This window comes from Somniosus microcephalus, chromosome 3 (assembly GCF_052327205.1).
Source record: "Somniosus microcephalus isolate GS21.2 chromosome 3, FLI_Smic_1.0, whole genome shotgun sequence".
Classification (NCBI taxonomy): domain Eukaryota; kingdom Metazoa; phylum Chordata; class Chondrichthyes; order Squaliformes; family Somniosidae; genus Somniosus; species Somniosus microcephalus.
Genome location: NC_140989.1, coordinates 168085779 through 168110348, shown reverse-complemented (window position 1 = coordinate 168110348; position 24570 = coordinate 168085779).

The following is a 24570-nucleotide window of genomic DNA, read 5'->3' as shown; positions in this document are numbered from 1 at the left end:
ACCTCAGGCCCGGGGTGTCCCGCTCCTGGACCTTCATGGGCCAGTTGAAGGAATTCCCCCCGGAACAGCATGCCCTCTTTCATGGAGAGGGTTGCGGTGCCGTACGGACCCTCTACCCTTTATCCCACAGTCACTGCACTGAGGACTGCCTTGGGGACGGGGTCTTGGGCTTGGACCGTCTTAAGGTCTGGGGCTAAAGCTACCCCTGCACTCCCTTGGGTCCCGTCCCTACCTCTGACTGCCGCCATGGGTCAGGACCCAAATGGGTCCCAGAAAGTGCCTGTGCAGGCACCCTCCTTGGTGAGCAAGTCAGCCTGCTGGTTGCCTTGACTACGGGGTTCTGTGGAGGAATGGGCCTTCACCTTGTGGATGAACACCTCACCTTCCTCCCCCACTGCGGCCAGGATCTTTTCCAGCAGGGGTTTTACTGTGAGGGGTCTCCCGTCGGCGGAGTTGTATCCGCGGCGGGACCAAATGGCCAGGTACTCCGTACACGAATTGCACGTAAACATGCTATCCGAGCAAATCGTGTATGGGGTAGGGAGGATTTCGGGGTGTGTAACAACGTACACCACCGTGGACAGTTCAGCTAGGGAGCTTAATCGCCAGGGCAATGTTCGCCGCTGGGTCATAAACTCCGCACCCCGTGAGACGCTCGCCAGCAGATACCGTGCTGGAACCGTCTACATAGATCTCGCGGCCCGTAGGATGTACCCCGGCCCGTAAACCTATGTTCACTTCCCAATCCCCTTCAATGGAACACCGGTGGGCTGTTCCAGGATATACCAGGTTGGCTGTGAGCTTTGGCTCACAGAGACCCTTCACTCTAAGATCTATCTGTGAGAGGAGCAAGGTCCAGCGGGCAATGCGGGCACTGCTCACTGTTCCAACCTTGATCCTCCCATCCAGAAGCATCTGGATGGGTGTGTGATGTATGAGGAGGGTGATGGGAGAGGTGCCTGTGAAGATCAGTGATCTCTTCACAGCCCAATGTGTGGCCAAGAGGTGCCGCTCACAGTTGGAGTAGCTCCTCTCCACATCCATGAGTATCCGGGAGGAGTAGACCACTGGCCTCAGCCAGCCGTGCCGCTCTTGGAGCAGCACAGCACTCAGGCTGTCCCTGCTGGCTGCTACCTCCAGGAAAAACTCTTTCCCCCCATCTATGGCCCCTCGAGCTGGTGCGGTCTGCAAGTCCCTTTTGAGCCTGATGAATGCTGCCTGGTGTAGTGTATGTACCTTTAAGAGAGAACTACTTTTACAGCTCCTGTATACTGTAGTACCGGCAGTGCCTGTATATAAGCCTTGAGCAGGCATCTGTACTGTTAGTCTTTAGACTACCCTCCTCCAGTAAACACCTGTTGATTGTTAATCGACAGCCTCCGTCTAGTTATTGAAGAACACCATGCCTTAAGATTGACGGATTCAACAGTGGCGATGAGGTCGATTCGAATCTACCTGCAACTCTGCATTTCCTTCAAAGGATTCGCTCCGGGAGGACGGTGGAAGAAAGTCGAGGCCAGAAGCACAGGCGTCGACCACGAGCAACCGCCCAGTCATCCGGCAGAAAGAGTGAACATCGCTGGGGAGGCTGTTGAGAGCTGGGCTTGGTTCTCCAGCCACGACGATCCAGCAACAGGTACAGCGCAGACCATTCCCGGACAGCAGCGGCTGGAGCCGACCGACGGCACAGAAAAGGCCGAGCAGCGTCGACGGGGTAAGAGAGAGGGTAGAGCGCACAAGGCGCAACCGGGGTTGAAGACCGAGCGGCGTCGACGGAAAACAAAAAGAGAGAGAGGGTAAAGCACAGATGGGGTTCAGGACCGAGCGGCGGCAACGAGAGAGGTGCACAGGAGAACGCGCAGAGCGCAGCCAGGGCTCAAGGGCGGAGCAGCGTCCGCAGGGAAAGAAAGGGAGCGCGGGAGACGCCATTTGAGCCGCGGAGAAGAAGGGAGAGCGCGGGAGCCGCCATTTTTGAAACCGCAGCGGAGAAGAAGGGCGAGCGCGGGAAGAAAGGAAAGCGCGGGAGACGCCATTTTGAGCCAGCGGAGAAGAAGGGAGAGCGCGGGAGACGCCATTTTAGAAAGTCTAACCACACCCAGGGATGCCGAAGAGTGGCAGTGTCACTGCGTTCGACAATGAAGTCGAAGATTGGGCGACATATGTGGAACGCATTGAGGTGTACTGCAAGGCGAATGAAGTGCCAGATGCCAGGAAAGCACTGGTTTTGTTGAATTCCATGGGTGCAAAAACGTATGGCTTACTGCGAAACCTAATAACCCCAGAGAAGCCAGTGGATAAGGATTTCAAAAGCATAGTGGAAATCCTACAGGACCACTTAAACCCCACACCGCTGCTGACAGCAGAAAGATTTAAGTTCCACAAAAGGAACCAGCAGAAAGACGAAAGTAATGCTGAGTATTTAACGGAACTGCGCAAGCTATCGAAACACTGTCAGTTTGGAATGGGACTAGCAGATATGTTAAGGGACAAGTTTGTGTGTGGGCTTCAAAGTGAAGGAACCCAGAAACGGCTTCTATCAGAAAAGGATCTTACGCTGGACAAGGCTTTCAGCATGGCAGTATCACACGAAGCAGCCGCATGGGGCGCAGCAGAGATACAACGGAGAGCGCAAGAATATGGCACCAATGAAATGTCATATGGAGCAGGGAAGCGTTACCGCTGCAGCAGAACAACACACGACCAGAAGGATTGTTGGTTCAAAGACCAAGTGTGCAGACAGTGTGGAAAAGCAGGACACATAGCAAGAGTCTGCAGGTCAGGGAAGAAAACCAGCAGCAAGAAATCTCCACAGGAGAAGTACAAAAAGGTACATAAGGTGATGGACAGTAGTTCAGACGAACAGAAAAGTGATACAGACTCCGGAAGCAAGGAGCTGGGTTGTCTGAAACTACATAATGTAATCAAAATGGAGGATCACCAGACTATCTGGGTCACGCTCAAGATAGACGGAGTCCAAGTGAAAATGGAATTGGACACAGGATCAGCCCTAACAGTCATAAACCGAAGGGACTATAAGCGGCTATTCTCACATATACCCTTGAAAGCTACAGAGATTGTCTTGAAGACATACACGGGGCAAAAAAGTCTACCCCAAAGGAAGAATAAGGGTGAACGTGATATACAAAGGCCAGGAAATACCAAAAATGGACCTATATGTATTACCAGATGGAGTACCACCACTACTAGGACGTGAATGGATCCGGAAGATACAATTAGATTGGCATTCCATACAGGCACTGAAGGTTGAGGCCAAAAAGGATGACGACGTCACACCTGGACGACTGTCAAAAATGCTAACTGACGCACAAGACGTGTTCCAGGAGGGACTCGGAACACTAAAAGGCATAACAGCGATGATTAAAATAGAGGAAAATGCAAGCCCAAAGTTTTTAAGGCCAGACCGGTGCCTTATGCGATCCGACTAGCCGTCGAAGCAGAGCTGGAAGGTTTGGAACGTTCAGGAGTACTGTCCAAAGTGGACTGGAGCGAGTGGGCTACACCCATCGTTCCTGTAATGAAGAGGTCGTTGAGTAATACGCCTGGGGAACCAAAGAAGGTCCGCATCTGTGGGGATTTTAAGGTGACAGTGAACCCAGTCCTTCACACGGTACAATATCTGCTTCCACGGATTGAAGATATTTTCGCCTCGCTATCTGGAGGTAAACGCTTCACTAAGATTGATCTGGCCCAGGCGTACCTGCAAATGGAGGTAGAAGAAGCCTCAAAACAATACCTCACGATCAACACTCATAAAGGTCTCTACCAATACAACCGGCTGGTGTTCGGGGTAGCATCGGCTCCGGCTATTTGACAAAGGGCAATGGATCAAGTCCTGCAAGGAATTTCAGGGACCCAGTGTTATTTGGATGACATCCTGGTCACGGGCGAAAATGACAGTGATCACCTCGCCAACCTGGAGTAGGTGCTCACTAGATTAAAGGAATATGGGCTATGAGCTAATCGCCACAAGTGCGAGCTTTTCCAGAAGCAGATCTCGTATTGTGTCCACGTTATTGATGAAGAGGGGTTGCATAAGACCCCTGTAAAGATTGAGGCAGTAGTCAAGGCTCCAGCACCGGAAAATGTGTCACAACTGAGGTCGTTCCTCGGGCTGGTGAACTACTACCATAAGTTCTTACCAAATTTGTCTACAGTATTACACCCACTGAAAACCCTACTGCAACAAGGGGTACCATGGAAGTGGAATGACGAATGTAAACGAGCTTTCCAGAAGTGCAAAGAATTGATCACATCAAAAGAGGTGTTGGCCCATTTCAACCCAGCACTACCAATTCGGTTGGCGTGTGATGCATCACCCTATGGTATTGGAGCGGTGCTGTCGCACAAATTCCCAGACAGGTTGGAGAGGCCAGTAGCCTTTGCGTCTCGGTCACTAACCTCAGCCGAGCGCAACTACGTCCAGATTGACAGGGAGGCCCTCAGCCTAGTATGGGGAGTAAAAAAATTCAACCACTATCTGCATGGGCAGAAGTTCACCTTGCTGACTGACCACCAACCACTTGTCTCCATCTTTAATCCAAAGAAGGGCATTCCGGTGATGACTGCACAATGGCTACAAAGATGGTCCCTTTTTCTAGGGTCGAACCAATATGAAATAGAGTATAAGGGCACGAAACAGCATGGAAACGCTGATGGGCTATCACGTCTGCCACTGCCTACTGTGGAGGAAGCACCAGCAGTGGACCCTATCGAAATATTTTATTCGTCGATAATTGAAGGCTTGCCAGTAACTAACGCGGATATAGAGAAGGAGACCCGAAATGATCCGACACTGTCTCGGGTATATGATTTGACGGTGAAGGGATGGCCAACACATGGCGACTCACTGTTGCCAGCATTCTCATCCAGAAGAGAACAGCTGTCAGTATGCCAGGGGACAGTGATGTGTGGATCCCGAGTGGTAATTCCACCCAAGTTAAGGGAGAGAGTGCTCAATGAGCTTCACGAAGGCCATCTGGGAGGGGTGAAAATGAAAAGCCTTGCTAGGGCTTATGTGTGGTGGCCGGGGATCGATCAACAAATCGAGGACCTAACAAAGAGCTGCTCAGGATGCCAGAAGGTCCAAAATGCACCACCACATGCCCCTTTACACCCATGGGAGTGGCCCTCCTCTCCATGGCAACGGGTACATATTAATTTTGCTGGTCCATTCATGGACTCAATGTTCTTAATAGCAGTGGATGCGCACTCGAAATGGCCTGAGGTGATCAAAATGTCCTCCACCACTAAAGAGAAAACGATTGCAGTCCTACGGACCATATTTGCCAGGAACGGCTTGCCAGAGCAGATTTGCTCTGATAACGGACCACAGTTTGTGTCTGAAGAGTTTCGGAAATTTATGAGAAGGAATGGAGTAAGGCATTACACATCCGCCCCGTATCATCCAGCCACAAATGGATTGGCTGAGAGGTTCGTACAAACCTTTAAAAAGGCAATAAGGGCCATGTGCGATGATGACATTCCACTACAGCATAAGGTGGACAATTTCCTGTTAGCCTACAGAAATGCGACACATGCAGTTACCAACCAGACCCCGGCCATGATGTTCTTTAACCGAAGGTTGAGATCTCGTCTGGATTTGCTCAGACCAAATGTGCGAAGAAATGTTGAGGATAAGCAATTCCAGCACATCAATGAGAAGCTGACAAGGAGCTTCAATGTAGGACAACCAGTCTTGGCCCGCGACTACCGAACAGAGAAATGGCAACCCGGAATGATATGCACACGGCAGGGGCCACTAATGTACACAATGGATGTTCGGGAGAACATTATGAGATGCCACGTCGACCAGATCCTAGCGTCACAGGAACGAGTCAACCCCATGTCTCGCGTACCTGGGGATGAACCCGACATACCGGTAGCATCTACCCCAGAAACAGTAGCAGCGGACACTGATGAACTAACCGACGAAAGGGGGCCAGAATCGCCTCCGCACCAAGAACAAGACACTCAGGAAAGGCGCTATCCAGAAAGGATCAGGAAGTCACCCCAAAGACTGAATCTATAAATGGACTATTTCAGTTAAATGTGCATGTTAAAGTGTTAACTGTTATTTGAATGTTATGGGTACTGTTAATCTAAAAGGGGAGGAATTGTAGTGTATGTACCTTTAAGAGAGAACTACTTTTACAGCTCCTGTATACTGTAGTACCGGCAGTGACCACACCTGTATATAAGCCTTGAGCAGGCATCTGTACTGTTAGTCTTTAGACTACCCTCCTCCAGTAAACACCTGTTGATTGTTAATCTACAGCCTCCGTCTAGTTATTGAAGAACACCATACCTTAAGATTTACGGATTCAACACCTGGCAACCCTCATCCCAAAGCCACTCCATTCCCTTGTGTAGGATTCGGAGCAGAGGGGCTGCGGTGGCTGCATAGTCCTCAATAAAGTCTCTGCAGCACCCGGTTAGCCCTAGAAATGACCTCACACCCGTTAATGTGTTGGGGACTGGTAACTCCTGTACCGCCTCCCTCCTAGCCTTATCTATGGCTCTTTCTCCAGCGCGGACGGTCAGGCCCAGGAATTTTACCTCCTGCTGGCCGATCTGCACTTTCTTTGGGTTTACCTTAAAACACTTTTGCCCAAGCAGCTCCAGCAGTTCGGCCAATAGTGGGCCATGCTCCTCTTTCGAATCAGTGAACAGGAGTGTTGAGTCTGTGTTTCCAAATGTAGCTATGCTGAATAACTGGACACAGACTACAGAAATAATTAAACAGGTCTTTAGTAATTGAGGGTCAGGGCTGAACTGGAATACACTTTGCTCCACTGGGTTTATATACCGGTGTGGTCACCACCGGTACTACAATGTACAGGAGCCATCAAAAAGTAGTCCATCACCTTAAGGTATCCTCTTAAGGTGGTACAGGTTACATACACTACAATTCCTCCCCTTTTAGCTTAACAGTGTACACCCCAATTTAAACATTACATGGATAACATATATACAACTTTCACACAAAACTGTTCAAAGATTCAGTCTCTGAGGAGGCCTCCTGATCCGGGCCGAATAATGCCTTTCAGGGGTCTCTGGTTCTCGTTGCTGGGGTGACTCATCCATTTGATCTCCTATGGATTGAACATCATCATGTATGTTCGAGTCTGAGGTAGATGCTACAGGCTCAATAACTTCTTCAACTGGTGTCTCTGCCGTAGACATGGGGTCGACCCTTGTTCTCGATTCCACAAGTTGGTCAGCATGACGTCGTATTACGTTCTCTCCAACGTCTACCGTGTACATCAAGGGTCCTTGTCGGGCACGAATTGTTCTGGATTGCCATTTATCATTCCTATAGTCCCTGGCCAACACTGGTTGTCCTATTTTGAAACTCCGAGTGGCCTTGCTTTTTACGTGCTGGAATTGCTTGTTTTCGACTTCCCTACGCACATTGGGTTTTAACAAATCCAACCGGGACCGCAACCTCCTGTTATAGAACATTATGGCAGGGCTTTGATTTGTCACTGCATGCGTGGCGTTTCAATATGCCATCAGGAAATTGTCCACCTTGTGTTGTAGTGGAATATGGTCTTCGCTCATGGCCTTTATCGCCTTTTTGAACGTTTGTACAAATCTCTCGGCTAACCCATTTGTAGCCAGATGATATGGGGCAGATGTATAGTGTTTCACTCCATTCTTTTTCATGAATTTCTGGAATTCTTCTGACACGAACTGTGGTCCGTTGTCTGAACATATTTGTTCCGGCAACCCATTCCTTGCAAATATGGTTCTTAGAACAGCGATCGTCTTTTCAGAGGTAGTGGTCGACATCTTAATCACTTCTGGCCATTTAGAATGTGCGTCTACTGCTATCAAAAACATGGAATCCATGAATGGACCTGCAAAGTCGATATGCACACGTTGCCATGGGGTTGAAGGCCATTCCCACGGATGCAGCGGTGCAATTGGAGGTGCGTTTTGAACTTTTTGGCACCCTGAGCAGCTTTTAGTCAGATCCTCTATTTGTTTGTCGATACCTGGCCACCACACATAAGCCCTAGCAAGGCTTTTCATCTTGACTCCCCCCAGATGACCTTCATGCAATTCCTTCAGAACTCTCTCCCTTAATTTAGGAGGAAAAATCACCCTTGTTCCATACATCAATGTTCCTTGACAGACGGACAGCTGTTCTTGTCTGGCTGAGAATGCTGGTAACAGTGGGTCACCATGTGCTGGCCATCCCTTCACTGTCAAATCGTAGACCCGAGACAGTGTCGGGTCATTTCGGGTCTCTCTCTCAATACCCGCATTGGTGACTGGTAAGCATTCGATGATGGTCGAGTGAAATATCTCGACAGGGTCAACTGCTGGTGCCTCTTCTGCTGTAGGTAGTGGCAGGCATGACAGCCCATCAGCATTACCATGTTGCTTTGTACCTTTGAATTCGATATCATATTGATGTGCCCCTAGGAAAAGGGACCATCTCTGAAGCCTCTGCGCCGTCATAACCGGAACACCCTTCTTAGGGTTAAAAATGGAAACCAACGGCTGGTGATCTGACAGCAGCGTAAACTTTTGACCTTGCAGGTAATGGTTAAATTTCTTAACTCCCCACACGAGGCTGAGAGCCTCCCTATCTACCTGAGCATAGTTACGCTCTGCGGAGGTCAATGATCTGGATGCGAACGCGACTGGCCTTTCCAAGCCATTTGGAAACTTATGTGAGAGCACTGCCCCGATACCATATGGAGAAGCATCACAAGCTAAGCGAATAGGCAGCGTTGGGTTAAAGTGAGCCAACACTTCCTTAGAGGTGATCAGTACCTTGCTTTTTTGAAAAGCCCGCTTACAATTATCGGTCCACTTCCATGGTATTCCCATTTGCAAAAGAGTGTTCAGCGGGTGTAACACCGTGGATAAATTTGGAAGAAACTTGTGGTAATAGTTAACCAACCCAAGGAACGACCTCAACTGGGATACATTTTCCGGAGTGGGAGCTTTCACAACAGCTTCGATCTTGTCAGGTGATTTATGAAGCCCCTCCTGGTCAATGACGTGGCCGCAGTATGAGATTCGCTTTTGAAAGAACTCACATTTCTGGTGATTAACTCTGAGCCCATATTCTTTCAATCTGGTGAGCACCTGCTCCTAATTCGCGAGGTGATCCTTATCATCATCTCCTGTAATCAGAATGTCGTCCAGGTAGCATTGTGTGCCTGGAATTCCCTGCAATACCTGCTCCATGGCCCTTTGCCAAATCGCTGGAGCTGATGCCTCTCCATTATACCGATATAAGCCCTTATGTGTGTTGATCGTGAGATACTGGCGTGACGCTTCATCAACTTCCATCTGCAGGTATGCCTGCGCCAGGTCTATCTTGGTGAAGTGTTTCCCGCCAGACAGCGAAGCGAAGATATCTTCAATCCGCGGAAGCGGATATTACACCGTGTGAAGAACCGGATTAACAGTGATCTTGAAATCGCCACAGATGCGAACCTTCCCAGGTTCCCCCGGCTTGTTGCTCAACGAACGCTTCATGACAGGAACAATGGGTGTGGCCCATTCGCTCCAGTCCACCTTTGACAGTACTCCTGAACATTCTAGCCCTTCCAGCTCTGCTTCCACAGCAGGTCGTATCGCATAAGGTACCGGTCTGGCTTTGAAAAATTTTGGGTTTGCATGTTCTTCAACCTTGATGTTTGCCGTAATTCCTTTCAGTGTTCCCAGTCCCTGTTGGAACACCTGCTTAGCATCGTCCAATATTTTGGACAGTCGTTTAGGTTTGACGTCGTCCTCTTTACAGGAATCTACAGTCAGTGCTTGTATGGAATGCCAGTCCACATTTATTCTCCGGATCCATTCCCGTCCCAGTAGTGGCGGACCTCCATCAGGTAACACATACAAATCCATTTCCTGACTTTCTTTACCATTGTAGACCACATTTACTTTTATCTTTCCGATGGGGTATACTATTTGCCCCGTGTATGTTTTCAATACAATCTCCGTATCCCTCGGGAATGTGCAAGAATAACCTTTTGTAATCTTGCTTATTCATGACCGTCAATGCCGATCCAGTGTCCAATTCCATCTTCACTTGGACTCCTGCTTTCCGAAGCATGACCCAGATAGTTTGGTGGTCTGCTGTGTTACCCACATTATGTATTTTTAGACAACCCAGTTCCTTACTGCTGGAGTCTGAATCCATCTTCTGTTCATCCGAACTGTTCTCTGTCACCTTGTGTACTTTTTTGTACTTCTCCTGCGGCGACTTTTTGCTGCTGGTCTTCTTTCCTGACCGGCATACTCTCGCTATGTGACCACGTTTGCCACATTGCCTGCATTCTTTATCTTTGAGCCAGCACTGGTTCTGGTCATGCGTTGTCCTTCCGCAACGATAGCACTTTACTGCGCCCAGTGCCATTTCATTGGTGCTGAATTCCAATGGCCTTTGCTGTATCTCTGCAGCGCCTCGTGCTGCTGCCTCGTGCGATGCTGCAATGCTGAAAGCTTTGTCCAGCGTAAGATCCTTTTCCTCTAGCAGTCGCTTCTGGGTTCCTTCCCTTAGGAGCCCACACACAAACTTATCTCTCAGAGCGTCTGCTAGTCCTGTACCGAACTGACAGTACTTTGATAACTTGCGCAGTTCGATTAAGAATTCAGCATTGCTTTCCTCTTTAAGTTGAATTCTTTTGTAGAATTTAAATCGTTCCGCTATCAGTAGCGGCGTGGGGTTTAAATGCTCTTGCAGGATAGTAACAATATCCGCGAAACTCTTTCCTACCGGTTTATCTGGTGTTATAAGGTTCCTTAATAACCCGTACGTCTTCGCACCCATCGAGTTTAATAGGGTTAGTGCTTTCTTATCCTCCGGTACCTCATTCGTTGTACAGTAAACTTCAACGCGTTCCACATAAGTGGCCCAATCTTCCACATCGCTATCAAAAGCAGTGATGTTACCCGTTTTTGGCATCCTTGTTGAGTTTCCTTTCCTCCGGATATGATTATTATTATTATTATTTTTTTTTCAAAATGGCGGCTTCCCGCGCTTGACGGCTTTTCCCGCGCTTGTCTTCTTCCCCCGCCGACTCAAAATGGCGATTACTGCGCTGTTGCCGTTCTCGCCTCCCAGCGGTCCTTTATTTTCCCCTACGCTGCTGCTCTTGTTCCCCGCCGCTCCCGCGGTCCTTGTGGACATAAACGCTTTTCTGGCTGCTGCGTGTTTCTGCCCCGATTGCAGTCCGGCCCCTGACACCGGCTGCGGTCGTGTTCTCCGCCCTTTTCGTCGTTTCCCTCCCCTTCTCTTACTGACAACTCGGCCGACTTCCCCCCCGTGCCGCTCGATCGGGCTTACCCGCCGCTGTCGTCGAAGGGATGTTCACTGATGTTTGACTTCGTGGCCAGAAACCAACCCGGGTTCCCGATTGCCTCCCGTGCTATGCAGTGCCCAGCAGGATGTTGAGGGTGGATGTCCTTGATCAACGCCCGTTTCAGAGGCGAAGCTTCCTTTGATGCAACTGCCGTTAGGTAAGATCAGACTCGTCACCACTGTTGAGTCTGTGTTTCCAAATGTAGTTATGCTGAATAACTGGACACAGACTACAGAAATAATTAAACAGGTCTTTAGTAATTGAGGGTCAGGGCTGAACTGGAATACACTTTGCTCCACAGGGTTTATATACCGGTGTGGTCACCACCGGTACTACAATGTACAGGAGCCATCAAAAAGTAGTCCATCACCTTAAGGTATCCTCTTAAGGTGGTACAGGTTACATACACTACAAGGAGCAGGTCATCCACATATTGGACCAACTGTCTGGGCTGGCTAAAATCCTTTAAACTGTTTGCCATGCACTGATGGAAAATGCTGGGGCTGTTGTGGAAGCCCTGAGGCAAGCAGTTCCACATGTACTGTTGCCCTTTAAACGTAAAGGCAAACTTGTACTGATCCTCCCTCCTTAAAGGGATGGACCAAAACCCGTTGGAAATATCCAGCACCATGAAAGTGGTCGCGGATGCTGGAATACTTCCTATCAGGTCGGCAACTGCTGCTACCGTGGGTGCACAGGCTGGGATGTTACTATTGAGCACTTGATAGTCCATCGTGGCCCTCCGGGAATTGTCTGGCTTTCTAACCGGCCACAGTGGAGAGTTTACGTGGGTGGCTATCGGCCTCAGAACTCCCTGCTGTACTAACGAGGACATGGCTGCTTCCATGTCTGGCTCCGCTTCCCTGGGGAAGTTAAACTGTTTCTGTGGTTGGGCCATGGGGTCCCCGTCTACGCCGACCTCAAACCCGTTGACCCTCCCACTGTCTTGTTTGTGTTCGGCAAATGTGGCCAGGTGGGCCTGCACAAATGCCTGGACCTCCTTTGGGGTGTTGCTGACCATAAGCTCAAGGTTATAACCCTCTTTGGGCTTCATGGTGCATAGGGTCCCCTTCCCTTCCTTTCCTGGGATCACTACTATCTCACCATTCTTTCCTTTACCTGCCCCCCATAGGCAATGATTCCTTAAATCTACCAGGATCCCGTGGCCTACAATAAAGTCAGCTCCCAGGAACCCTCTTCCACCCTCCACTTCCCATTTCATCAGGACACATGTCCACTTGGAGCGGAGCAGTCCTAACCGAATGGCGAGCGGGATGGAAAACGAGCCAGCCTGTTCTTTGCCTGTGAACCCCGACAGACTGTATGGGACCCCGCTAGATAGAGGCGAGGTGGTGGGGTTAGCTGAGTAGACCACGGTGCACGATGCCCCCATGTCCAACGGATAGGTCCCCATTGTCTTGTTTTGCACAATTTGTACAAAAATAATAAATTGCAGGACAACGGAGTATTACAGTTTAAACTCTTTAATGAAGCATCAGGTCTGTAAGCTTTCTCAATCAATACAGCACCGTGTGGATAAGATGGAGTCTGGACCCCTGGGTCTTCTAAACAATAGCAGTCCTTATAGATACCTGCAGGCCAATGACAACTCAGCATGTGATCACATGTGAATATAATAGGTGTTCCTTACAGATGCCTGCGGGCCAATGATAATTCAATATGCAAATATTACATCCCCTTTCTTTTAAAAGAAAAATGTTATGCATTACTTTTGAACCTTTCTTCTACATAAAGTTCTCAGTAGCATCAACATATAAGTAAACTCAACATTAAACTAGCACTGAAAACATCTCAACGTTTCAATAACGATGTACAGTTTTTTTTAGGGCAGCGATCCGCCTCCACCCTTTTGACAGTTCACAAGTCAAGGTTAACTCTAGGCTTGACCTCTCGTTGGAATGACGGTGTTGTTCCTTGGTGTTCAGGAGGTGCCTGCGATTGCGGCGGTACACCTGTCCTTCCGGGGTGTGGACGTGATACGATCGCTCAGTGCCAGCTGGCTGGATGACGACTGCTGTCTTCCAGTAGTCATGCTCCTGGATTCTGACAGATTCTCCATTGTGCAGTGGCGGCATTAGTCTAGCTGACCTGTCATAGTATCTCTTTTGGTGTCTCTGTACATGTTTTGCATGCACTTGCTTGCAGCTGACTACCTGCCAGGGCCTGTCTGGGATACGGTGAGGTATCATGGGCTCTTTGACATTTGATGGGCGGCGATCTAGCCAAGGAACATTTTCCGACAATATCCTCAATGTGTTTGCACATTCCGGGCCAAAACATAATGTCACGTGCTCTTTGTTTGCATTTTTCCATGCCCATATGTCCAGCATGAATTTTTGTCAACATCTCTTCTCTGAGACTGGTAGGAATGATGATTTTCTCCCCTTTGAAGACGATTCTGTTGATTTGTGACAGTTCGTCTCTGTGGTTCCAGAATTCAGATATGCTCTGAGGGCATTTCCTCCTTTCCTCAGGCCATCCTTCATGTATGACTTTGCTCAGCAGTGTGAGTTGTGCATCTTTCTCTGTTCCTGCTCGGATCTCCTTCAGTTTTGAGTCACTCACAGGTAAGCTGTTGTAAACCATGTGCACCTGCACATCCATGCCTTCACTGAGGCTGTTGTCCTGGTAGCCACGAGACTTTCTGGAGAGCGTGTCTGCGACAGGAATGTCTTTGCCTGGACGGTGAATGATTGTGAAGTCGTACTTCTGTAGCTGAAGGATCATTCTCTGTAGCCTTGGTGGGGCTGCGGCTAGTGGTTTCCTCATGATTGACTCGAGGGGCTTGTGGTCGGATTCCACAATGACTTGTCGGCCATAGCTGTACTGTTGGAAATGCTTACATCCAAACAGAATTGCATATAACTCTTTCTCGATTTGAGCATAGTTGATTTCACTGTCTGTGAGAGATCTGGAAGCGTAGCCGATGGGCTTTCCTTCTTGCAGTAATACTGCACCTAGTCCATGCTTTGACGCGTCCACTTGTAGTCTGAGCTCTTTGTTGGGGTCAAAGTAGGCAAGAACTGGTCCTGGTTCTCTGGTGATTAGGTCTTTCATTTTCTGAAATGCTGTGTCATGTTGTTTGCCCCACAGGAACTCATTGGATTGTTTGAGCAACTGACGCATGGGTGCGTTGATTTTGGAGAGGCTCGGGGCAAACTTGGCTAAGTAGTTAACCATGCCTAGTACTGTCTCTAGCTCTGCGCGGTTCTTCGGCGGCTCCATCTTCTTGATGGCGGAGATTTTCTCTGGATCCGGCTTAATGCCATCAGTTGAGAGGTGATGCCCGAAATAACTGATCTTGGTGGATCTGATTATGCTTTTCTCGGGGTTGAGCTGGATACCTTTCTCCCGTGATCTTTGTAGCATCGCACGGAGGTTCCTGTCATGTTCCTCTCTATTACTGCCATAGATGAGGATGTTGTCTACGATTGCGACTACTCCGTCGAGGCCTTCATAGGTTTCGTCGATCTTCCGCTGGAATTCATCCTGAGCCGAGATAAGGCCAAATGGTAAATGCAGAAATCGTTAGCGTCCAAATGGTGTGTTGAACATTGTTAGCTTAGATGACTCTTCCGTGAGCTTGATAGTCCAGTATTCTGATCGTGCGTCCATTACGCTGAAGTAACGTGCTCCCACTAGCTTGGGTGTGATGTCATCTAGCATTGGTAGAGGGTAGTGAGGGCGTTTGATAGCCTTGTTCAAATCTCTGGGGTCGAGACAGACTCTGAGCTAGCCTGTACGTGGTTTCTCAACCATTACTAACGCGTTGACCCACTCTGTCGGTTCTGTTTGCCGGACGATGATTTTTGTATTCTCCATGCTCTGCAGCTCCTCCTTCAGGCGACTATGTAGAGCAAGGGGTATCCTTCTCGGTGGGCAAACCACAGGGGTTGCTGCTGGGTCAAGGTGAATAGTACATTCACCTGGGAAAAATCCGATTCCTTTGAAAACGTCAGCAAACTCCTCCATGACTGTCTGCTTCTCAACTGGTGCTGTCAATGATAGCACTAGCTTGACGAGGTCCATGTCTAAACATGCCTTTAGACCTAGCACTGGAGGTGCTTGAGTGTCAATAATGTAAATGTTCAACATCATGTCGCTTTCTTTGTACTTGCATTTCATCACGCATATGCCTTTTACAATGAGCTGCTCACCCCCATAGCCGGTCAGTCTGCGTGAGGTGGGCTGTAGCTCACACTCATCCTTCAAGCTGTGATACTCACTCAGAGGAAGTACATTAACCTAAGATCCAGTGTCTAGTTTAAACTTAAGCTCTTTGCCCTGTTTTCCTATCTCAATATCGGCAAAAGCTTGCTGAGACTCTTAAATCTGTTTTTTCTGTGACACAGAATCAATAAACAGTTCCTCTGCATTTGGCTCTCTATCTGGCATTTGGCTGTCACTCACTGTGTGTACTGCTTCTCCGAAAACAGTCTTGCAAACTTTAGCAAAGTGGTTCCGTTTACCACATTTAGTACCTTGCCTTCCTTTGGCAGTGCAGTACTCCTTTTCTCCATGCCAGTTGTTTCCACAATATCCACAGTTTTTGAAGCATTTTATGCCTGTGTCGCCCATTTTTAGAACACTCGCTGTTCTTTCAGTTCTGAAACACGCTCTCTGGGCAGCGTTCTTTGGTGTGTGTCTATTAACTGCGTGCACTGTCTGTTCACGTGAGCTGCTCGTGGCGCCGGTTATGGTTTTCAACTGTGCTTGGGCTATCTCGTGCGATCTAGCTATGTCCATAGCTTTGTCCAGCGTTAGCCCGGACCCAACATTCAAAAGTTTCTCTCTCACTTTAGCTGAATGTATTCCAAACACGATGCGGTCTCTGACCATCTCATCTTTATCTGCATATACACAGTCTTTTACCAGCAGTTTTAACTCAGTCACGAACTGTTCAAACGATTCACTAGCTCCTTGTACTTTCTCCTGAAACTTGTACCTAGCGAATATCGGATTTGTCTTGGGCATCACATATGCTTCAAAACGGTCAAAATAACTTTTCAGTACCTTTGCTTCATCTGCGGTGAGAGTCCATGTGTTAAAAATGTCTCTCCCTTTTTCTTCGATCCACAGGAGTAGGTAGCTGCATCTTTCTTCCTCCCCTTTGCTTTTCAGTGGACCCGAAAACATCAACTCCACGTGTTGCTTGAACTTGCTCCATTCTCTAGGTAAGTTCAAAGATTCCCAATTCATTCGGGGTAAGGGAGCTCCAACGATGTCCATTTCAAATCCCTGTTCTGACACCATGTCTTACTTTGCACACTTTGTACAAAAATAATAAATTGTAGGGCAACAGAGTATTACAGTTTAAACTCTTTAATGAAGCATCAGGTCTGAAAGCTTTCTCAATCAATACAGCACCGTGTGGACAAGATGGAGTCTGGACCCCTGGGTCTTCTAAACAATAGCAGTCCTTACAGATGCCTGCAGGCCAATGACAACTCAGCATGTGATCACATGTGAATATAATAGGTATTCCTTACAGATGTCTGCGGGCCAATGATAAATCAATATGCAAATGTTACACCCGTCACCTTTTCTACATCCATCTCCAAGAGGGGTCTTTTCTATTCATCATACCGGAGAGAACACAGGTAAACAGGCTGCGCTGGCTCTAGTCATGGCTGTGGGTTGGATGGGGCTGATGGGGTCAGAGCACCGGTAGTGGCTGCTACTCTCCCCTGGCCGGTCAATAAGGACCTCACGGTGTCCAAAAGTGACTCGACCTCTGCGGGAGGGATTCCTGCCCCCGCCCTTTGGGCTGGGGCTGTGGAATTCTTTCCCTTGTTATCTTTCCAAGGGTTTTTGCATTCCTTCCGCCAGTGACCATCCTTCCCGCTCCCGTAACAATTCGTCTTTGTGTTGGGGGGGTTATTCTCTTCCTGGTGCCACTCTTTCCTACCCGGTCCGGGTTTTACTTCATGCACCGTCCCCTTGGGTGGGTGTGCATCGGTTCCCCTACCGTTTTTATAGGCTAGAGTTAGCTGCCTGATCACCATAAGTTTGGTGGTCTGGGGGTTTTTGGGGTCGAACCAGACTTCTGCCTTGGCCCGGACCTGTGGCAAGCTGTTCGCCACCAGGCAAAGGAACCAATGGGCCAGGGGATCCTCGTTCAGGAACCCCCAGTTCGGCACCCCTGGGCAGGCCCTCTGGTACACCGGCCATAACCGGTCTGCGAAAGCCTGCGGGGTTTCCCCTGCGAGCTGGACCGTCTTCTCCACATGGGAGAAAGGACTTCCCTCATTCATCCCCATGGCCTCCAGAACTGCATCCCTGAGCTCCTCATACCCGCTCTGCCCCCTCTTACACTCGTCAGAGAGGGATTGGAGGAGACTACTCTCCAGGGAGAATAGGAGCATCTTGGCTTGCTCAGCGCCATCGCAGTCGTTGACGCTGGCTGCCTGCTCTATGTCCCTGAAGTGGATCGAGGGGTCTCCCTTTTTGGACAGCTTCAGGATATGGTTGACCATATCCCTAAGCTGTTGGGTGCTATAGGGTAATACGAACTGGTTTTGGAGGGGTCCCTCATCACCACCATTGACCGTTGGGCTGAACCTCCGATGCCGTGCTGGGCACATCGGTCCCGGCTCTGACCTCTCTGGCGGGGGTTGCTCCACCTCCGCTTCCACCTCTGGCTCCACCCACCCTTGATGCCAAACCTCGCTGAAACTTGGCGCTACAGGTGGTGGTCGTGAGATCTCCTGTCCCTCAACCAGGTCGTCCCTGGGCACTACCGGTGATGTTGGAACTGTCCTCTCCTCGTTCCCCATAAAATCCGCCTGACCTGCCTTTGGGCTTATGAGGCATACCGTGCCTTTTGCCTTCCGGAGGGCCCGGCTCAGATTTTCTATCTGCTCTTTACAGGGGCCGTGGTCTGCCTCCTCAAACCCCTGTTCGCTCACTAGCTTGTAAGCTGCCTTTACCTCCTGTACTTTCTCTTCCTGTTCCCTAATTTGCCTTGCCAAGCAGGCGTTCTTCTCCCGCAACCTTAACTCATTTCCCTTGGCCTCGGTGACTTGGCACCGTAGGTATTCCAACTGGGCCTTGTGTTCTCCCATTAAATGCACTCTCTCCTGATTCAAGGCCTGTAAAGCTACCAATAACTTCTACCCTGCTAGGCCTTATCCTGGATCTCCAGGGCGGACTCCCTTAACTCGACTGCCTGTGCTGCAACGAGCCTGTCCAAAAGCTGGACCTGCTTTTTGAAACACATCAGCCAAACTGCCTTCTCTAAGGACTTCTTGTGCTCCTTTCCCTCTGTCTACTTAGCTGCTGCATCTACCGGACGCCCAGCCCTTAACAGAGTGGTGATCCACTTCTTTGTGATATTCACCTTGCTAAACACATAATCAGAAATCCTTTCCTCCATCATGGTTTGCTCATCCAAACCATTGTCTACTGTATCGCAACCCTGTTGCCGGTGTCCTGCCGCGGTCGCCATTTTCTGTAGGGGGTGGCGGGTGGTGCATGCACCCAGTCAGTTATGCCCCTGACTGCCTGTGAGCGGTTTGAATCTCTCCCACGCCCCTGGGTTCTAGACACCGGACTTAGGTACAGGCGGCGATACAGAAAACTCGAGTAGACAAGTGGCTTGGTGTAAGAAAACCAAGATTTTATTAAAACAGAAATGAAAACACAGTCTTATGAGAAATTACTGGTAGAAAAATTACAGGCATATAACATTAATTATACTTATACAGGGAATGGGGAACACACGGCACATTGAGGGAAAAACAACTATTTTAACAATCCCCTTATCCTTATCCCACCCCTATACCTAACTAGATGAAGCTATGAGGGGCCAGAATTCATGCTCACCAATCCAAAGCAAAGCCTGTTGTTTTAACGGTTATGGGTTTTGAGGTTTTGGGCTGCTGTCCTTTGGGGTATTCTGTCCCCACGTGGTCTCAGGGCACGGTGCTGAAGCTGTTGTTGCGACACACCTTTCTTCTCCTCAGCTACCGTCGTCGTCTCGTCGCGATGGGTTCCCTTCTTCTTCTCCCTCGGGCGGTCGTCGGCAGTAACGTTGCATCAGCGGGACGGTTGGCAGTCTTCACTGCATAGATTTTCCTACCCAAGCGTCAAACGCTGGTATATTCATTATGGCATGGACACCTGTGTTTAACGCCAGCTCATTCACAGTGTTCAACTAGCCAACTTAGTCTCACTGTCCATACATATATTTTCTTCCCCCAAGCGCCAGCTTATAACTAGGCGCTCGGTCTTAACTAATGCATCTTCTGCTGCCCTTCTCTGCTCTTTGTCGGGTCTACCTTATTCTTCGCCTCGGTTCATTTCACCTCGTTTCCTCTGCCCTCTCTCGTGGCCCGGGTGTCCTGGGTGACTTTGGACTCCGGTCTCGTTCCCCTCCCCTGCTGTTGGTATGGATGTCCTTGACTGCTGAAAACCCAATGCGGGGAGCGAGAAGAGAACCCACCACGAAGCCAGGGCACGAGTACGGGCGGCGGCAACCCAAGGCCTGACAAGAGGTCAGAGTCGAGAGAGCAGCGAGCAGAGAGAGATGATTGTTACTGAGGGCCTACAATTATACTCTTTCTGATGGCCCATATCTGCGCACCAAATCAGGTCAGTCCATTGTTTCACTTTTGGCGGGCTGTTTTAAATGATTATACCAATCTAAACTAACTAGTTTTAGATGGCCATTTATCGCACCTAATGGCCTGATGTCCGAGCTGTATTGTCATTAATGCATTTTAATCGGCCTGTCCAGCCTTCATGGCTTCCTTAAGCTGTTTCCGATTATTTATGCGAACAAACTAATGGCCTCCTGCTTAGGCCTAACTGGGTTGATCTGTTCCAATCTGACAAAATGCATATTCAATGTTTACCTAGCTGTCTGGTTTTTCAAACACAAAAGTCCTTTTCACAGAAATGCATTTTAAGTTTCGATTTCCCAAAGCAGCCTGTTCTGTGCTGCAGAGTCCAAGCTTTTAAAATCTTACAGGCTTTTGGTCATGAGGTGCGGACGCCATCTTTTGGGTCCCTTTTTAAATTGTCCATAGGGTCCCTTTTATTAATAACCTTGGGGGAATGTGGAAATTTTGCGAATCCTACATGTGTGCACCTTTGGAAATACCTTAGTGAGTTGCAGTGAATGGTGAGACATAATGGTATCCCCCGCAATGGTGATGAGCATGAAAGGAATGGCTTGGGCATTGTAGGGCTGCTTTATGGCATTGGTGTGGGGTGGTGCCAACCTGATGCATCATGTGGCAGCCGGGGTGTACAGCATCAAGTGAAGTAAATCTGGTCATGGTGAGACCATCCCTGGCCTCCCGGGCAGCAATGTAGTCAGCCCTGTGTCCTGTGCAGCATCAGTTGATTGCGGAGAAGGCTGGTGTTGTCCTTGGTGCTGCTGGTGTGCCTGTTGTTGCTGGTGTTGGGGCTGATCGTGGTGGGATTCTGAGGACCAAGGTGAGGTAGTTTCAAAGGCACCGATGCTGATATAATAGATGGCAGGTGAAGTTGAGATGACAAAAGTGATCTGTCAGTGATGAGAGAGGTTGTTCCAATGAGGTGACACGGGATAGAGAGTTTACTCCAAACACTTGCAACCTGCATAAAGCTCAATCTGTCTTCCAAATGCAGTAAGCAACAGCTTCCGAGCTTGGAAAGTGAATGGCTGTGAGATGGCAGCTTTTATGGCACATTTGCAGCTGTCAAGTAAAGAGATGATTCCATGATCATACAACTCCCGCCCTGCTTACCTGACTTGATCCCCGAGCAGCATAGACCCCGTGGACGACTTCGTAAAATTTAAAGGTGAGCTCAAAATACTTTTTAAGTGGCTCTTAACATGGTCATAATGACCTAAATTGCCTTCCCCGCCGCTGCATGTCGGATGTATTCAGCTCTGACAGACCCAACATCTGGGAAAATCGTGTGGTGGCGGGTTGACAGGGGGTTCCCGACCCACTGTCAAAATTGTTTATCCCACCCGAACCGACACCAAATGTCGCTGACCCCCCGAAAAATCCACCCCCTTGTGTCTGCCTTCACGGAAGAAGACGCACAAAACCTCCTGGAAATAGTGGAGAACCAAGGGATTGAAAGAAATTAGTATTTGTAAAAAAAACTATTGGAGAAATTAATGGGACTGAAAGCCAATAAATCCCCTGGACTTGATGGCCTACATCCTTGGGTTTTTAAAAGAGGTGGCTATAAAGATAGTGGATACATTGGTTGTCATCTTCCAAAATTCCCTAGATTCTGGAATGGTTCCTGCAGATTGGAAGGTAGCAAATGTAACCCCACTATTTAAGAAAGGAGGGAGGGAGAAAACGGAGAACTAGAGACCAGTTAGCCTGACACCAGTAGTAGGGAAAATGCTAGAATCTATTATTAAGGACGTGGTAACAGGGCACTTAGAAAATAATAATAGGATTGGGCAGAGTCAACATGGATTTATGAAAGGGAATGTTTGATGAATCTGTTAGAGTTTTTTGAGGTTGTAACTAGCAGAATAAAAAAGGGGGAACCAGTGGATGTGGTGTATTTGGATTTTCAGAAGGCATTCGATTAGGTGACACACAAGAGGTTATTAAACAAAATTAGGGCTCATGGGATGGGGGTTATATATTAGCATGGATTGAGAATTGGTTAATGGACAGAAAACAGAGAGTAGGAATAAACGGGTCATTTTCGGGTTGGCAGTCTGTAACTAGTGGGATACCACAAGGATCAGTGCTTGGGCCTCAGCTATTTACAATTTATATCAATGATTTGGATGAGGGGAACAAACGTTATATATCCAAGTTTGCTGATGATACAAAGCTAGGTGGGAATGCAAGTTGTGCAGAGGATGCAAAGAGGCGTCAAGGGAATATAGACAGGCTAAGTGAGTGGGCAAGAACATGGCAAATGGAATATAATGTGGAGAAATGTGAAGTTATCCACTTTGGTAGGAAAAATAGAAAAGCAGAGTATTTTTTAAATGATGAGAGATTGGGAAATGTTGGTGCTCAGAAGGACCTGGGTGTCCTTGTACACGAATCACTGAAAGTTAACATGCAGGTACAGCAAGCAATTAGGAAAGCAAATGGTATGTTGGCCTTTATTACAAGAGGATTTGAGTATAAGAGTAAAAACATCTTACTGCAATTATATAGGGCCCTGGTGAGACCACACCTGGAGTATTGTGTGCAGTTTTGGTCTATTTACCTAAGAAAGGTTATATTTGCCATAGAGGGAGTGCATCGAAGTTTCACCAGACTGGTTCCTGCGATGGGGGGATTGTCCTATGAGGAGAGATTGAGTAGACTAGGTCTATATTCTCTGGAGTTCAGAAGAATTCTTACAGGGCTTGGCAGGGTAGATGCAGGGAGGATGTTTCCCCTGGCTGGGGAGTCTAGAACCAAAGGTCACAGTCTCAGAATAAGGGGTTGACCATTTAGGACTGAGATGAGGAGAAATTTCTTCACTCAGAGGGTGGTGAATCTTTGGAATTCTCTACCCCAGAGGGCTGTGGAGGCTCAGCCATTGATTATATTCAAGACAGAGATTGATAGATTTTTGGATATTAAGGGAATCAAGGAATATGGGGATAGTGCAGGAAAGTGGACTTGAGGTTAAGATCAGCCATGATCTTATTGAATGGCGGAGCAGGTTTGAGTTGCCAAATGGCCTACTCCTGCTCCTATTTCTTATGTTCCATATGTTCTTAGGTCACCTCAGCCTTCTCCTTTCTAGAGAAAAGAACCCCAGCCTGTTCAGCCTTTCCTGATATGTATATCCTCTCAGTTCTGGCATGATACTTGTGAATCTTTTTTGCACCTTCTCCAAAGCTTCTATATCCTTTTTATTATATGGAGACCACAACTGTGCACAGTACTCTAAGTGACTCCTGTCAATGACACCTAGTCATAGAGTCATAACGGCACAGAAGGAGGCCATTTGGCCCATCGAGTCCATGCCGGCTCTCTGTAGAGCAATCCAGTCAGTCCCATTCCCCCGCTCTATATCCCCGTAGCCCCACAAGTTTATTTCCCTCAAGTGCCTATCCTGTCTCCCCATGAAAACATTGAGGCTGTGATTTTCCGAGTGGAGGCGGGTTGGAGGCGGCTTTGATGTTCGGCGCGTTCCGGTCCCGCTGCCGCTTTCAGCCGCCCCGAAATTACGATTTTTGCTTAAGTGGGCTTATCAAGCCCATCATGTGCGCTACCCAGCCCAATCAGTGGGTTCGGGTCTGCTGCTCGTCTCTGCTGATGTCTTTCAGCCAGCTGCATTTAAGGGGCCCATGCAGTCTTGTTTTTGATCAATCATATTCTGCTGCTTCTCGGTGTGGCACATCTGAAAATGACAGCTTCAAGTCCAAAGGCATCTCTCAGATTTGATGATGACTCCCTCCATGCTCTTGTGGAGGGAGTGAGAGGGTGCCAAGAGGTGCTCTCCCCCTCATCCGGATGAGGAAACCTCCTCAGCAAAGCAAAGCAGCCTGGCTGCAAATTGCTGAGGAGGTCAGCTCCAGATCTTTCTGTGGTCGCACCTGGGTTCAGTGAAGGAAAAGGTTTAATGACCTGGTTTGCTCAGCAAAAGTGAGTATAACATCACACTTACCCTCAATCTGCTCCCCATCTCCTCTCATCACCAGCACTCTGCATTGTCAACCTACTCCTGCACATCCCACTTTATACTTACATCTCTTGCAAACTTAACCATCCCTCTCTCTATGTACACAATCACTTCACCATTCTACTATGCACCCCACACACATGCTATCACTGTTATGCAATGGCAGCAACTAACAATGCACAGGGAGGGCCCTTGGTATTGGCACCTCACTCTATCTTTGCCTCCCTCTAAGTACCTATGCTGTGGATTCCCTACACTCACTCCAACATTCTCACTCCAACTCCACTTGTGTCCCTCATTGCAGGAAAAGAGATCCCACAATAAGGGGGAGAGGGGAAGGACAGGACAGGAGGGCCACCTTCCATTGCACAGCTGACCACTGTAGGGTTCTAAAAATTCCCACATTCCCTGAAAGTTATGGATAAAGGGACCCTGTATGGACAAGTTATTAAAAAGGGTACCCAAAATGGCTTCTGAAACCTCGTGACCAAAATATACAGGATTTTAAAAGCAAGGCCCTGCAAAAGGCAGGCCCTTTCAAAACCTGAAACGAAACCTAACATGCATGGATCTGTGAAAGACTTTGTGAAGCCAGACAGCTAGG